The 14,484-nt window shown below is 37.4% G+C and overlaps 1 protein-coding gene across 15 annotated transcripts in view; it reads left to right on the top strand.

Moving 5' to 3' along the window:
- The window catches only part of BAZ2B (bromodomain adjacent to zinc finger domain 2B), a 121,940-nt gene that overhangs the window by 24,785 nt on the left and 82,671 nt on the right, over positions 1-14,484 (top strand). Inside the window, exon 2 of one of the 15 annotated variants that reach the window (XM_048309925.1) lies at positions 4,832-4,874. The exons of the other annotated variants lie outside the window; for them this stretch is intronic. The gene's annotated coding sequence lies outside the window, so the exon portion shown is untranslated. The remainder of the gene's footprint in view (positions 1-4,831; positions 4,875-14,484) is intronic. 15 annotated transcript variants of the gene reach the window in all.

The raw sequence follows: 14,484 nt of genomic DNA, 5'->3' as shown, positions 1-14,484 counted from the left end.
GGACTGATAAAATAATAGCGTGAGAAAACTGGGCATTTGGGAGCAGAAGAAGTTATGCTTGTATTTCTCCTTTCAAATACTTAACCTGAGGAATGTCCAATTGCAAATGACTGGAAAAAATGAGAAAATCTTAAAGAAATGAGACCTAGTGTAACTAGATCATATCGAAGATGGTTTAGTGCGGGGGTTTTTTTGGTGGATCCCCGCTTCCCGCCCCCTCAGTTGCATTGTTTCTGTTTAGAAGGTGCAGCAAGAGCTGTAAAGAGCTTATCCAGTGAAGGATTCTGCACAGCAGGGAAGCATGTGACCACTGAGTCTTCATGGAACAATATTTGAGTGAGTAGCTGAGGTAAATATGTCTCTAGATGGGAGCCTTTTTGTGCAGTGACTTCAGTGATTCTCTGATGTGATTGTTACATTGGGAATGTCCTGGTAAGTCCTCATCTGGAATACAGTTGATTTCTGTTTTGTTCCAGAAGGATTATTCATATTCAAGAAGCATATTTTTAATGGGTGAAGGGTACGTACACTGGGATTCTGAGGGTAATCTGGAGACTTACAGAAGGATTTGAATGAATTTAGGCTGCTTTAGTTTAGCCAAATTAAAACCTTATATACTCCTTGCACACTCCGGCCCCATGGTCCACAAGCTCCCAAGAAAAACAGTGTAAAGAGCATAGAAATTGCAGGATTCAAGCAAATGGGGTCAAGCTGATGAAGAACAATTTTAGGCTGAAAACCTGAAGATTGGAGAAGAAAACCAAATTTGAAGGTGGTGCTTGCTCCATTTTGAGAAGAATTGCCTGATGTGGGATAGGAAGGAAGTAGATTTGATCCAGAAGTCATTTTCAGTTGTGTGCTCTTTCCATATTAGTTCACTGATTTGTAGAAGGGGGCAGGGGGAGAATTTCAAGCAGGTAAAACTCAACTACATAAATCTTGTAAATGAAATAAAACCGAGAACCCAAACTCTTAGAGAAAACAATTGATTTCTGTTACTTTTATGTTCTTCATAGCAACTGATGCATAAATATGACAATGAAATACTGAACTCCTGTTGAATTATCAGTTTTCAGAATCATAAGGGCTAATTTTGCTTTGGCAGATTAAACATTTTCTGAGATTTTTTTTTTTGGTTGATCTTTTGTTCTAAATCCATTTTTTTGGATGATCGGTTCTCCAATATTAGTTCATCACAGGAGAGAAGTCTTTAAAAAAACTATAAAAATATGTGTGTGTGGTTTTTTAAATCAGAGTACTTAACTTAAACTGTATTTTAAGCCCATGACTTCTCTTTTCCTTTTGACTTTTCCAGTAGAAAGGGTTTTCAGTAAATGCGTTGTCATGTGCTAGTCTTTATTAGGTATTGATGACTTTTCTGCTAAGCCTTTTAAAACTACCAAAACTGGCATATCTTGTCTTTATGCATAGAGAAACTTGCTTCAGTTTTTTTCAAATGTTCAGGTAAGTTTAAAGGAATAAGGGCCCCCCATTTTATCAAGTGTTCTTTCTATAGGGTTTTCAAGAACTACTGGTTACAAATATTAATAGAAGTATGAAACAGATTGATAAAGCTCCCTAATCTCACCTTCTCAGTCTTTTATAAATGCTACAACTCTGTTAGCTTTGCCGTCAGAGTCAACTTTCGGAGCAGACAAGTCCCGAATTACTAAGGAAAAACAGGAAGAATGTAACCTGAAAACAATGTTCTTTCAGTCTTTGTTTGCAATATAATTAAAAAGGGCACAAAGTTTTTAAAAGACAGGCATATCTTTTGTAGTGTGTTTGCATTGGAGAAATAAGCAAATTGCCATCAAGATAGAAAATGTCTTCCCTCACAGTTTTATGAAAACGTTGCACATTTTGCTGCATTCTGCAGTGCTTTCAGATACTAAGTTTTGATTTAACTGAGAAGATGCCATTGCCAGAATGTAAACCAGTTATTCTAGTCTTGCTTAAAAACCCAGCTTGCAAAGTGATAAGAGTAACAAAGGTGGGAATTCACCTCACCCTGTCTTCCCACTGAAGTCAAACCTTAACTAGCTCCATTTATATGCTAATATTAAGCACGTGAAGCTTCCTTTGTCTTTTACTTTTTACACAGTAAGGAAATAGTGCAGGGAAGCCTGATTAGGTTACATTAATGTTGCACAGTCCATAATGAGATTTGAAAAGAAACAATAAAATCACTCTTCTCCACGTTTACTGTCCCGTTCTCCATTGACTATGTCTGTTTTTCTGTTCTTTCTTTTGTTTTAAATATTCAACTTCCACCTCTCTCCATTGGGTGTGGAATGTTGGCTATTTCTGGCCTTTTATTCTTAAGTTGCATTAGGGTTTTGTTTGTGTCTGAGGATACTTTGTTTTACACTTTCTAATAATTTGTTCTAAAAACAAATCTAAAGAATAAACCACAAAAAATGCTTCTCTGTAGGGCTTTAATGGAATAACTGGGAGTACTGAAAGGAAGAATAAACTAGTTTCAAGGACTTCCAGTATTGAACAGTGAAATGGCAAATCCTGAGCTTTTCATGTTTGTGTGTGTGCAGTTATATCAAGAAAGAGAATATTTAGTCTGAAACAATGTTCTTTGGTCCTTTAAAGTATTTTTTTTTTTTTTTATTGTTCGGAGAAGTTGGTGTTGTGTAATTTCCTTCTGTTCATGCCAAATCATGCCTTTGCTATTGAGTTTTACCTTGGTTTTCCATTTGGGGCACCTGTTGACTCTGCATTGGACACTGGGGCTACAACCAGTCTATGTGTGTTTAATCAGGGAGCCATAGTAAAGCCTGTTTTTAAAAATACTTCATGACTTGATTCAAGGCTGAGGAAGGTGTGACTGTGTAGTATCCCTGCCTGCCAGGTTCTTAAGTAGCTGGTTATCAGTCTTGGCAAGAGGCAAGCAAGCACCTGAAGAGCTCTTTTCACTGCCCTCTGCTGAACGTCTAACCTTTGTCCCAAAGTTCAGGTTTTGGGGGACTGTTCAGTGCCTTCAGGACTGATCCCACACCCCAAACTTAGCAGTGCCATAGGAATATATGTAGTCAGAAGTACAACATTTGTGTAGAATCTTAGCTGAGAAGCAAGTACTTGAGCTTTGAGCTTCAGTTAGTGCAGGAAATGCCACGTTTCCAACTTAAGAAAAGAAGTATGACTTTGTTTTCTGCTTTCTGGAAGAAAAGTCAGGGCTCTGGTCAGCCAGCAGGATGATTGGGGGTGTAGCAAAGTACATAATTTTTAAGCTTCCCCTCTCTCAAGTGTTTTGCTCCCACTGTTTAAATAGTGTAATTTCTGTGTGGTATCTTCTGTCTCCTCTCTTGTTTTGGTTCCAGTAGGTTGGGGTTTTTTGGTGGTGTCAAAGTATGGCAGTAGGGTACAGAAGGAGATGATCAATGTTTAGATTTCCCCTTGGGAGAATAAAGATGATACCCTTCCTTTGTAGGCTGATGATGTTGCCACTGACTGTTGTGAGGAATGTTTGTTCCTGGCTGTCCTTTGTCAAGGGAGAAAAATATCTCTTGCTTTCCTGGCAGGCCTGGGAGTGTAGCTTGATATTGGTGGCCATAACAAACAAAAAAAGCAGTTCGAATTAATTTAGAGGTTGTAATTTAAGATTGAATTAAAGAAAAACTCCGGCTGCTGTTGATGCAACTGCCTACCTAGTTTTAAATTATCTAGCTTGCCTAACTCTAAAAGAAGTTCTTGCTCATGTAGGTGATTGAAGTTTTGTTTGTGTAAACTTGTTAGTGTGCTTTCTTGTCTGTGCCACTGTGAGATAGGTGAGCTTTATGGTCACGCAGCCGTGTGATGCTGTAGAAAAGGATCTAGAGTAAAAATACCTGTTTTTCTACACATTTGTTTTCTAAAAAGTATTCAGCGTAAAAGTCCCAATCAAGGCAAACCCAAAGAAAAATCCTGAAATGCTATTTTAGTCTAGCATTTTTGATATGTAGGCAATTTTGCCCATTTGCTTAGTTAAAATTGTCTATCAGTGTAGCTGAAGAGAGCACCTCTAAGCTTTGTAAAGCAAGTCCATGTTTAATGCTACAGACAGTATTTTTAAAGTACCAAGCTGTAAAATTTCACTGAATCTTTACATGTCTTCAGAGAAAAAATATACATTAGAAAAGTCCAACAGTATTGGATTTCTACTGCTATAGCAAGTAACATTTTTCTGAAATGGAAATGTTGCATCTGTTGTGCTGTTTTTGGTGTCCTATACAGTGTGTGTGAACTAGGTGTTTAGAAAAATTTGATCTACCCAGGGAAGAAAAAATCTGGGAAGTAAACAATGCAAACAAGTGTTCAAAATTACTTTGAGTTTTAAATTTTCAGTGAATTATGTGTGGATTGTGTACTGATGCACAGATGCTTCTGAATTCTCATAGTGTGAAGAGAATTTGAAATCTGTGTGCTTTAGAGAGCATCACTAATGGAATGAAGCTCTAGTTTCATTATAAAAAAATTGCGATTTTCCTTTCATTTTTGGGAATTTTTTTGCATTTTGACAGATTCCTTTGGCTTACTGTGTTTATCAAAGGGGTGCACGTTGTACTGTATCATTCACAATTTACTTATGGTAAAAGGGCTATGTGTATTTAAACAGATGGTTGCAAACAAATCAAGTGTTATTATATAACATTTATCTTCAGCTGTTCCTCTTGTAATGGCTTCATATCTGGCAGTGGGAAACAAGGTGCTTTCACTGTGCTGGAAATACCTCACGTACTTTTTTTTGATAAATTTTGCTGTTCTGTTTGATGTCTCTTTCTTTGTCCTTGTAAAAGTTACTTGATGACTCAGTTCATCATCAGTTGTTTTCTGTTTTCAGGTTGCAGAACAGCAATGTCACAGAACTGACCACGTTGGTCACAGTAAGTAAGCTGTAGCAGTAAGCGTTCTGATAGTTCTCTGAGAAGCACGACTCATGCAGGGAAAAGGAAAATATTACATACTGAATGGCTTAGTGCTAAATTCTGCGTCCAGGTCCTGATTTCAGCCAGGCATTAAGTACAGCCTTAGCTAAAACTTACAGATTCTTAGTCCATGCGTGCAGTTATTTTTGTGACTTCAGGTTTAGCTGTTGAGATGGTCTTTAACAATTAACATCCATCATACTGTTACCATTCTTTCTGGATTACTTTGTATGTAGGCTTGAAATACGAATTTGATAGCATGTAATTTTAGCGTATACCTTTGGTAGTTTTGATGTCTATTGTACAGTTTACAGAGTATTTAAAACTAGTTGAGAGTTTGTGCTGGGAGTTTAATTCCAAAATCGGTTTTAGCAACTTTGGAAGGCATTTTGCGCAGTCAGAGAATACTTGCTATTTTGCTAGATGTTGAGCGTGAGTTTTCTTGTTTTACTAGGCTGGGTGATACAGTGGAGTCTTAGGTCTCAATAGCAACCTTGTGGCCCTCATCCCAGATGTAGCTTCACAGTCAGTAGAGGTGAAATTTGCACTTACAGTAGGAAAGAAAAGCCTAAATCAATCATTTTTTCCATGCTGGTTAAAATAATTTATAAGATTAAAGTTAAAAGGCTCAGGTTTCAGAAGTGCTTTCTGTACAATGTGGAAGGAGAAGCTGTTACAGCCACTACATGTGACTTAATACAGTGTTTATGAGAGTGGCAAGAGCACCACCAGCAGCTGCTAAATTCAAAGAATGAATAGGTTAAGAGAAAAGAGCAGATGTATTAAATAGGAGGGATCAAGTGTATTAAAGTTCAAAAGAGCAGTTTTCTAGTGAACATATTGCTCAGGCAGTGATAGGAGAGCAGGTAAGGGTGGGAGGTATGATAGCTTGCTATTCTGAAGTCATGAGCAGTATTCTGAACCATTAAAAAAATCAAAAAGCAGAACTAGGCAAGTCATTAAGTAATTTGCAGTAACGGACAGAAATAGGAAGGCTTTATCTAGTATTTAATATTTACTGCAGAATCATATTGTGAAACTTCCTGTAATGCTGTAGTATACTGCCAGCTTCTGTAGTGTGAGCTGGCTCTAATGAAAAAGCCTTCATTTCGTAAAAGCTTTAACCCTGTTGTTTTTTTTGGTAATGAGGTAACATTTTTTTCTGGGATGTACTGAGACTGCTACTTTCCCAGCCTCCAGTGACTGAAGAAGGATGTAGAAACTTGCTAGAAGAAGCTTCCAGTTTTGCAGTTTTGCTTCCAGTTGTGGAACCTTTTTTGAAAAAAAGCCCTTTACCTTAGGAAGGAGATACAGTTCCGCTAAGAATACAGGTGCATTGCTTGAGTTAAAAATTTGTCCTGACTTCTGAACACTCAAGCGTTACAAGGGCTACTTCCTCCTTAATGCTTTGGGAGTTATTATCTGCAAACAAGTCCTACTCTGTGGGGCAGTTTTTCCTAGACCTGCAAGCGTGGAATGAGAACTGCTGCTGGCGGCCGCTGACCGCTGTTCCTCTGTGGAACCATCAGGATGAATGCTGAAGAAAAGAGTGCCTTACTCAGGAAAATGGGAAAAATGGTCCATAAATGCTCTAGTTGACATGCATGAATTTCCTCCCCTTAAGTGTGCAACTGGAGGAGAATAGAAGGAATTTATAGTAAGATTTATGCTTTTTGATGAGTTTTCTCGTAGGCAATAAAAAATACAAGAGAAACAATAGCCAGGTGTAGATTTCTTTCTTTCAACAAACTTAATTTTAATGCTGGCTGTCAGTACTAACACAGTGTGCCAGTTTCTTTGTGTGTTTGTCCAACCATATTTAATTCTTTTCTGAGAGATGAAAAATATCGAATCTCTGAATAATAATCAAAAATGTATCCCTAATCATATCTAACATTTTTGTGAGTACAGTCAATTTTTTTAGCCTACAGGACATTCTTCGCTATGAAGCAATAATAACCCTTGCATCCAAACAAAGAAACGGAACTTCAGTGTGCCTTTGGTTGTAACAAATAGGTTGATGAAGGGAGAGCTTGAAAAGATTAGGAAACATGGCAAGTAATAATTCCTTCTGTGTTGTCAGTTGTGGTGTTGATGGTCTGCCTGTCTGTTTGGTGGGATTTTTTTTTTATTTTTCATGTTAAAACGATGCCATTTTAGATACGAAGTTCTTGTGGATACTAATTTCTACTCCCCAAATACAAAATTATTTTAATTCCTAGTCATGGCTCTTTTTATTTGTTACAAAAGGCGACAATGGTGAATTCTAACAGTCCCAATTTATTTGTGGAAACGGCTAATTTAGAATGTTGACGCAGTACTTGAAAGTTATGCAGGTAATACGTCCTAAAAATTTTCTGTATGGTTGTAACTAAACACGTTCTTAATGGCTATAGTAAAAGAAATGAGTTAAAAGTAGAAGATTAGCTCAGCAGAAGGCTGAACAAAATTTTCTGGAGTAAAGTTAGGAAATTAAGAAGAGAGGTCTCTTTCACAAAAACTGTGATGACGAGGCACATTTGTGAGAGATGTTGCCATTACAGGAATACTAGTGTTGGGTGAGTATGGCAATGAGCAGAAGCATCTTCATAGGTGAAATCGACACATAAGGATTTTTTTTCCATTTTTTTTGGAGGGGAGGGAGGAGGGGAATAAAAAAAGCAAATAAGAGCAAGATGTTAGAAGATTCAGAAATCAAGCATTCTACAGAAAGTTGTAAGTAGGGATTTTAACAGGTTTTGAAAACTACCCAATTTCTTTTCACAGTAACAGAGTATTCAGTGGCCTACTTGGAATTGGCATCTAGGAGTGTGAAAGCAAATGGCAACAAAAAATGAGTGCGAGTCAGACCCATGAAAGATTTTGTGTATTTCAGTTACTGGTTCTAAAATATGGAAGCAAATTGCCTGCCAAGAAAACCCCTTTTCTTACTTGACATTTAAACATAGATAAATAATAGCCTGTTTGCAGCTAAATAAAAACACAGAAGACTTGCAGAAGCAAGTGAATTAGGCAAACAGTTTTTATTTTATTTTTATAAAACCATCTGCTTTATCTCTTGCAGCTTCTATATCAGAACAAAAGAAAATTAACAAAAAATGGGATTGTTGAACCGGAAGTGAAATTTGATAAATCTGGAAACTGGCAGCTAATGAGAAACTATTGATAATGAGTTGGAACACATATTATGGAGAAGTAAGGGGGAAAGAAAAAAGGAAAAATTGTTGAACTCGGGCTAACAGAAGTAGTTCTATGCTTTTATGGCAATTTGAGTGTATCGGTAGCTCGCTCTCCACAACTGTTCCCCTTCTCGTCAAAGTTAGCTTAAGCATCTAGATACACAGCTGTATTTGCCTTTTTATATCATGTAACTACTCAAAAGGATGCAGAGAATTCCTAGAAGGATGCATTTGGTTATGGAAAAGGTGTCGCTATTTCTATGTTCCCCCCAAAACAATTCTGGTGCCTACAGTACAAGGAAGATGTGGAGCTGCTAAAGTAGGTCCAGAGGAGGCCACAACAGTGATCTGAGGGCTAGAGCCCCTCTGCTCTGGAGCCAGGCTGGGAAATCTGTGGGTTTTCACCTGGAGAAGAGAAGGTTCCAGGGGGGACCTTAGAGCCTAAGGGGGCTCCAGGAGAGCTGGAGAGGGACTGGGGACAAGGGATGGAGGGACAGGACAAGGGGAATGGCCTCCCAGTGCCAGAGGGCAGGGATGGATGGGATATTGGGAAGGAATTGTTCCCTATGAGGGTGGGGAGGCCCTGGCAGATGTTGCCCAGGGCAGCTGTGGCTGCCCCTGGATCCCTGGCAGTGTCCAAGGCCAGGTTGGAGGGGGCTTGGAGCACCCTGGGATAGTGGAAGGGTGAGCACCCATGTCATGGGGTGGGATAAATGAACTTTATGGTCCCTTCTAAACAGAATCATTCTGTGACTATAAAAGGAGGCTGTTCATGGTTTGTAGTAATAATGTTTGAAAAGTAGCTGTTTGGGGTTTTTTTGACAGTGTAGGTGGATATACACTTAGCAAGCTCAGAAGGAATTTAAAAGCTTCCAAAACAGGCCATCCCCCCCCAAAAACATGAGAATTTACTTTCTTCATACACGTGTAACACCTGCAGATTTAATTACATCTTCACTTTAGTATACTAGCAATTAACATTGACTAAGAAACTAAAGATAGTATGATTGTAACAATTTTATGTGCTTGCAGTAATTATAGAGAGTGTAAATGAGACAGAGGGCAATTGTGCCTTTTTTTCTCCTTGTTTCTGTGTAGTTTTTAGAAAATCGTGTTATTAAAAAATGGAAAGTAGTTTATTGCTGTGTGTTGTCTGCAAATATGGTTAGTGTATATGTACTTGTATATCCTTGCTTGTGTGTATTTAGATGCCTTTGTTGAGGAAAACAGCATGCTAGATCTAACAACTAAAATTACAAAGTAAAGTTACAAGAGGACTGAAAGTTTCAAGGAAAGAATTAATGAACTGTATATTTCTCTGTGGAATACCTATTTTTTTTATAGTTTTCTTTAAAACTAATAGTCTACATTTGATGTGTTGTAAATTATAATAGGAAGGCAGTTAAAAAACCAAAACAAAACATAAAACCCCTTTACTGACACAACTTCTGTAAGACATACTCCCAACTGTGTTAATGCTTCTGCTGCAAACCAGATTTAGTAACGATTGTTTGCTGAGAGTGTTGAATGGCAGATTCTGATTTAGTACTGTAAATCCACCGCTAGGAGGAATAAGTGGTTTGTTAAACTTTACAGATGACAACTGGAGGAGCTCAGATGTAAATTCAGTTTTTGGTAGCATCACTGTGTTGTTTAGACCAGCTGATTTCTCTTTGCAATAGCAACATTCCATTTGCACAAGAAAGTGTTTTTGTTGTTTACAGTTCCTTCAAAAGTTTAAAAGTTCAGAAATCTTTCCAAGTACACGTGATTAGATTAGAGTTTTCACTTTGTTTGCTTTGGCTTTCTTACAGAAGGAGTGTTCTTAGCATTTAAATATAAAGCTTTTCCCACTTACAGGAAATGAGAAATATTTTTTTCTAATTAAATTTCAGAGTCTTAGTATACAGTAGCTCTGAAATTTAGATGTTCAGGTTAAGAAGGCATTTCTAGTCGACTATTGAAAAGGTAATTTTTCACATGTAAATTGTCGCCACCTTATATTTTGAATCTAAGTCTTCAGGAACTTTTCTGCTGGTAACATTTCTTGAGTATTGTGTCCCTGTTTCATCTAGAAAGCCTCTTTTTATAGGACTTGTCCAATTCACCACAGGGAAGCTCCAAAAAGTCTGGTCTTTGTTAGGGCTATGAGTTCAAGGAGGGAGGTATATTGTATGGGTTTGTTTTTTTTTTTTTTTGCTATATACCAAAATTCGTAATACTACCATCGATAATTTTACATTTGGTTATTCAAATGTAAAATTATGTAGAGCTAAATTAGCATTACTTTATGTCTTTTGTTATTTTAAGGTAGGTAGAAAATGTTGTGATAATAAAGAAAAATTTAAATAGTGGAATCAAAAGATTGAAAGCTTAGAATGCAACTGATTAAACAGAGTTCTTTTAACTTGACAACTGGAAGAGCTTAAATGTATGTTTTGTGAGGAAACTGATGTGGAAACAGAAGAGGTTGGTAAGTGGCAGTCTTGTGCTGATCAGAACCTCTCTTCAGCCATGTGTGAAAGGTAGGTACAAGGCCTTACCTTGTTCTTGAGTTGTGGTTTTATCTCTATTTTTCCACTGCTTTGTAGCATCAGTAGTCCTTAAACTAATTTATCTTAATTCTGGCTAAATAAGAAGATTTCTGCCCCCTGCCCCAAAATTTTTGCCAAGCAAAGGACAGGTTGAAGCAGTAGCAGAATGCCCAATCCCTTGGAAGTGGTCAGAGTCTGGATGGGACTTTGAACAACCTGGCCTAGTAAAAAATGTCCCTGCCCATGGCAGGGGGTTGGAATAAATGGTCTTTGAAGGTCCCTTTCAATCCAAACCAGTCTGTGGTTCTATGAAACACTGAAATGGGTGCTCAGAGAGCTTGCAAAAGATGTATCTTCTTTATTGACAGGGCTCTGAACAAGTTGATGTAACTTCAAAGTTAATTGGGCTTTGAGCAGTTGATGGGACCAGGTGACCCCTGTAAGATCTTTCCAATCTACACAACTTTATGCTTCTATCATACAGAACTACAGAATTCCTAACTGTAATCCTTTTCTTCCCCTTTGTCTCTTTTGTCCTAGGATTTTCAAAGGAGGAAGGGAGAATTAAAGAGGCAGTATATAAAAAATTGATGAGTCTGACCAGTGCTTCATTGCAAGGAGTATGTGGTGGTAGGGAGCTGCCGTTGTGTAGGGCTTAGAGGTATTGGATTTCTAAGAGTGATTGATTCTTGTTTGTACTGCTGTCCTTCCATGTCTTCAGTGGGATCTTTCTTAGTGTAATGCTGATGCCCCGATCTGGCTATGCTTGAATACCTTATCTTGTTCTCCTCCTTAGCTCTACTGCCTTGTTGTATATCCTCTCAAAGATGTGTTACTCTGCTTTTGTGTTGGGCCTGTTTTTCCTCAGTTTGGGAACAGTTGTCTTAAATTTGGATGCAGCATCGTGTCCTTCTTTAGGTACAAAATACAGTGAGCACTGAAGTGCTGGTCTCTATTGATCTTGGAACAAGCGTGTTTCATGCAGGTGCTCCCTTGTGTTCTATAGTTTGCCAATCCACTTTGCCACTGTTAAACAACCAAAGCGTTAGCTAGTGGAAGGTTGGCAGGGGTAGTTGCATTGCAAATGAGATAAGTAGTGAAATGTATATTCATAGCAGGTGGAAAACTGAACAAATTAGGTGGGGGTTTTTTTGGTTGGTTGGTTTTGTGTTTTTTTGGGTGAGAGGTGGGATATGAGAGTGTGAGGTGAATGCCTACAGCTCATAAAATAAACACGTTGGGTATGTATCCATGTATGTCTGATCTGACCCTTTCTAAGGTGGGCACAAAGGTAACACCTGAATTAGTTCAACCTTGTATTACAGTTTACCTAAGCCCTTGTGTGATTGAGCCAGAGAAATTCTAAGGGCAATGTCTTTTGCATGATGAAGAGATGTTTTTTCCCATACAGATTTAGAAAAGTATTCTAGGTTTAAATTCTGCTTATTTTTGGAAAGTTAAAAGCAGCCTGAACAAGGTGAATAGTGGGCAGAGGGCAAATAGAAATAGAACAGATTCAATTTATCAAGTTGCTGACACTAAGTTTTGTAACAGGAAGAAGTAAAGACCGAAGCAATGGAAAGAAAGGGTGGGAGGTACAGTTGAGATTGTAAAAGATGTACTTCACAGGTGTTACGAAGTAATTTTTTCATAAAGGTGCTTGCAAGCTTCATCTAGTGTTCAAATATTTTGCTCCTCTGTACTTAACATCATGAGGGCTTGTATGGCAGTAGTTGAAGTTCTGGCGATGTGATCGTATGTGATTACATACATATTTGTAATACAGAATTGTTTCTTCTGTGGCTCGGTTTCAGTATAAAATCAAGCTGCACCTTTGCATGTTTTAAAATTAGTCTAGAGTACTGACATTAATCTGCATTTTGAGACTCTGAAAGTTGCTATCTATGAATGCCTTCATTAAAGTCATATTGTAATGAGCTTGATGATGGAGAGTATATTCTCATACTTGAGAGAGAACATGTGTGCACATACGTGTGTGTGTATATATATTGTTTATCTCTATATATGTGTGTGTGTGTGTATGTATATATGATAGGTTTTATCAGTCCAGGTATAATCTGTTTGTCTGAGGACCTAGTTCTTTAGGCTCTCTTTCAGTAAGTCAAGATTTTCTTTCCTCTTCTGACCTATCTGTAATCTGGATATTTTTTTAAAAATCAGTTTGCATATACATCAAGAGCTGAAAGTAGTTTTGCTGGTTTCAGTCAGGCTGTGATAGTTTATACTGTGTAGTAAGTGTCATACCAGGCATGGTTTGTTTATTTGGAAAAGAATAAAGTAAATTGTGATGGTGTGCATGTAGATTATGTAAATACAGATGCTTTCTAATTCTTTTTACATGTTTTCTCAATATTCAAAGGTTTTCTTTTTAGGTTTTCCAAAGGTAATTTCTTTAAGGCAAACACAACAGTGAAAAGGATGTACAACTTGGAGTTTTAGTATTCTTGCACAATTCAGAAGAAGTAAAGAAATGGTGTTTTAGAGTACAGCTTAAATGCATATCAGTTGAATAAAGCATAGGCTTAGAGCTAGTTGAGGGCTATATGTATCATCTGTGTTAGATATTTTACAGAGGTGATGTCAAGGTGAAAGCAGACTTGCAGAATGGTTGGAAATCATTGATATTCTGACTCTGAGGCTGTAAATGGCTCTGTGGCAGATGGAGGCTTTGTCAAGGAAGAGAAATGGCAGCTCTGCAGCATCATAGATGCTTCTGCTTAGCAGCTCAGCACATAGCCTGTGACCTTCCAGTGTTCAGGAGTTCCTTTTGTGCTTTAATAAATTGTCCTCCATTTTTACTCCCTAAAAGTAGATAAATAGTAGTCATTATAATTCAGTACAATTTGTGGTATTTCATGGTGAAAAAAACATAAGCCTGTTTTATTGCTAGGTATTAAAAGTAAGCTTTGAAGGATGCTTACAATTTCTCCATTGAAGTGCCAGTAATAGCATTTTACTAAGCATTGTGTAATACTGAAAGTAAAGGTGTTAGTGTATGTAGTACAGCACAATACAAAATCTGTATATGCAAACTGGATATGCATATGTGTATATTCTGTATGTAAACATGTGTATATGTTTATGAATAGTCTCTGGAATATTTGAAACACTATAAAATGGACAGTGTTAATTTTTGAAATACGTTTGTACTGCAAGCATCTGTAATAAATCTCTGATTTATTGCAGTAAAATACAGAATTTTAGACTATATACTGAAGTAGCTATTTCTGGTTAGTTCAGAGAGAATAAATACAGTTGATTAATTCAGAATAATTTCTGAGTTCATGCTTTTTCTTACTAACAAAAATTCAAATATGTTTTAGCACCTGGCATTATCTTATTCTGTGGGATGTTGATGTGGTTTCATCTGTATTCTTGTCTATATTTTTACAATAAGGGTTCACTTTTATTAGTAGGGTAACTGGTTTCTGTATTCTCATGCCTATGAAATTTATGCCAGGTTGTGTGAGTTGTGAAGTTTTATGTTGTGTGCCTAAGGGATATGCATGATTGCCTAGTGTGAACAGCGATGTACCAGAATCACATATTTCATATGTACAGTAAATTTGCCTATGTTAGTCTTTCTCATTTAATCATCTGCATTAAAGCTGTATCATTTAACAGTCTTCTGTATTCTTAGGTTCCATATCCACTAGATTGATCCCTAGTAAAACTAGGGATATCAGTTGCTGTAGTTTATGGCTTCAAGAGCCTGTAACATCTTAGAGAAGATGCTCAATTGGACTGTTGATCTATACTACATGGCAGTAAGTCATTGTTAAAAGTGTGAGCTTTTCACAACTATCATCTGCCAGCCATACTCTTTAGCCTACT

The sequence above is a fragment of the Corvus hawaiiensis genome, chromosome 7 (assembly GCF_020740725.1).
Source record: "Corvus hawaiiensis isolate bCorHaw1 chromosome 7, bCorHaw1.pri.cur, whole genome shotgun sequence".
In the NCBI taxonomy this organism is placed as follows: Eukaryota; Metazoa; Chordata; class Aves; order Passeriformes; family Corvidae; genus Corvus; species Corvus hawaiiensis.
This window is presented reverse-complemented; position numbering and strand designations above follow the sequence as displayed.